Genomic DNA, 2,963 nt, shown 5'->3' with positions numbered 1-2,963 from the left:
GGCGGCGGGCCGAAGCGCATGCGCCGGGGAGGGCGGGGCGACCGTTGGGGCTGCGGGCCGCTGTCTCCTGCGTGGGCGGCAAGCTGCCCCGCCCCACCGGCGGTCGTGACGGGGTCTGTGTTATACACCGCGCTCCGGCAAGGCTCCTCGATTTAACGCTCCTTCCGCCTGGGGCGTTGGGAAAAATCCAGCATTTCTCCCCTCCTTGACCCCCGTTACGAGAAGGAAGGGTTTGGTCCGTGCCTGGGCCGGTACCGCGTTTGTTACTTCTCTTGGCCTTTCAGCGGAACCATGCTGTACCTGAGGGGGCAGGAGTTCTGTGCTGCGAGGGCTCGAGCGTGCTACACAGCAGCTGTAGTGCCAGGGCCGCCTTTTAAGAAACGTAGGCAACACGACGCGCTGAGGGGAGGCAGCTGCACGTGAGGGTTTTGCTGCTGTGAAACGTTGTGCTGGAAGAAAAGGGGAGAAGGCAAGCTTCACAATAAAAATGGGAATGTGTGCTCCATTGCTATTTAACGGTAGGCCAGCAGCAGAGTTTATTTTAGGTTGGGCAGTTCACAGTGACTGCACAAAGCAGCTGCCAGGCTTTGATGCAGTGTTGCTGACGTGAGTTGCTCTGGCTGTGCTTTGCTTCATCTTCTTGGGCAGAGGAGAGCCACAGGGGTCAGCAAGAGCTGATGGCTCTGTGGGGTGGCTAATCCTTCAGTGCCAGCTCCACTCGTTTATCAAGCAGTGTATGAGAATAGTTATTCTTCTTGCTATAGTTGGTCTCTGACTATTCTCATGCCATTAGAGAGCGGTTTCTGTGAAAACTACATTTTCCAGGCCAATTTGGAAAAAAAAAAACAAACCAACAAACCAAAATTTGCGCGCAAGTGCTGCTGGAGCGTATGCTAGGCATGCATTCCAGGACAGTTTCACAGTGAAAATGAGTCTATTGGCTTGCTATTCTCTCATAACCATGTTTCCCTTTTCTGGTTCAATGCCATGTACCAAAGCTTATCTCCTTTCCTCTTGGCACGTAAAAAAGCTGGCCTTCAATGGGAAGCAGAGGCAGGCAGAACAATTCCTGAGAAATGCCATCACCCTGTCCTTCCAAAATCTGAACTAGTGCAGTCTCCTATGTAATACAGATTAGAGTGATCCTGCTTCAGATTTTGGAGGAACTGCTCTCCATGAATTCAGAGAGAGAGGAAAAAGCAGTACCAGCTCCTTCCTTCCCACCTGGCCGCCAGCTCTGGCCCGTACAGCATATATATATGTCTCGCACAGTGCTGCCACATACCCCCTTCTGTGCAGGAATACATGTTCCCATTACATGCTTTCCTTCAGGTTTGTTTCGGTCTCTTTGTTTGTAGTGCCTCTCTCTGCCTGTGGAGCAGTAAGGGTGAGTCTTGGTCCAATTTCACTTAAAGCTTGACTTGAGAACTTGGAAAGAGTTGGCTAGGAATGTTTTACAGGCTGTTAGAATCAAAGAAAGACCTTATTAAAGAAATACATGCCCTGGGAAGTACAAAGTCTTCCTAAATAACTACCTTGCACAAAAGCAAGCTAGCCAACTGAAAATGCCCTCCGCCTCCAGCCCCACAGCTAAATAACTCAAGTTTTTCCAGTTACATACTGCAAAGTTGAAAGCTGGACTCTAATGCTGCATGCCAAGTTCACCTCTATAGATCTGCATAATAATTCTAGGATTTCCTTTTTTCCTGAATACAACACAATTCTGCTGAAAAGCAGGAAGGTGTTTTATAAATCCATGCTTATCTGAGAATGAGTGGCTGGAGGTTTACAGTTCCACACAGAATACACATACACTATGTTTATGAGGAGATGCACATTTATTTGGGGGGGTTTAAAAGCAAAAATGTCCAACTAAGTAACACTGCTATTTGAGCTGGCCTGTTTGAGAAAGAACCGGAACACCATCCATGGGAAAATGAGGATAATCATTATTATCTAAAATATAACTATTTAATGGGCTTGGGTTGTTATTCCCCACACCCTGCCATGTATTTCATAGAGGTCAGAGGTGGTGAAAATTCAGTAGCAAACAGCTGAAATGATTACATGATGTGCTGAACTGCCCAGAGTGCACTAGTTTTGATCAACCCAAAACATTTTAGGTTTTGCATAGATACATCTCAGAAAATTCCAATTCAGCAATGCCTTAGTGGCTATTTCTCTGAATACAAAAAACCAAGCAATCCTCCCCAAATCCATCCATGTGTTTGAAAGGTACTAACCTGTATGTACATGGCAGAGACACTGCTAGCCATGTGCAATTTCTAGAAGGCTGAGATCAGACAAACTGACCCATACAGACAGGCCTCTTGGTCAGAGGGTTAAGAAGGGGGCTTCCCAATGGGCCTCGGGAACCACAGGCGCACAGCCGATGGTCTGATGGGAACAAGTTTGTCAGAGCTTTGTTTTGCAGTTTTCTCCTTGCCTTCTATTGTAGTGCCCACTTGTATTCTTTATGGGCCTCGTATTTTCTACATTGTATGTCCACAACATCCAGCCTGGGAGCTGCTTTACTTCCCCAGGTTGGTTCTCTTCAAGATGAAAGCTTGACACTTAAGAAGTTATAGGAAATCTTACCTCCCAGCTTCCTGCAACAAGCGCCGGGGATTGCAGCAAGCTCGTCACTCTGTTCTGTAAAAATGTAGGAGGAATCAGTGGACAGACTCCTATTCTAAATGAGAAGCTAATGCCTGTGTGCTCTTATTTCTGGTTTTGAGAGTTAGTGATACTGCTTGTAATGTATTGTGGCTCTCATCCAATGTCCCTGGAAACCACCGGAAAGGGTCCCATTGACTTCCATAATAGTTTGATCAGGCCTGAAACCCACAAAGACACCATTGTTTAGTTTTGCTGTCATTGGGGGGTTTTGGCACAGTGCTCCCTTCCTGCCCTCAGATACATGTATCTACTAAGTCCTTGCAAGTAGTGATTTACATGTGTGA

The sequence above is a fragment of the Harpia harpyja genome, chromosome 2, assembly GCF_026419915.1.
Source record: "Harpia harpyja isolate bHarHar1 chromosome 2, bHarHar1 primary haplotype, whole genome shotgun sequence".
Taxonomy (NCBI): domain Eukaryota; kingdom Metazoa; phylum Chordata; class Aves; order Accipitriformes; family Accipitridae; genus Harpia; species Harpia harpyja.
This window is presented reverse-complemented; position numbering follows the sequence as displayed.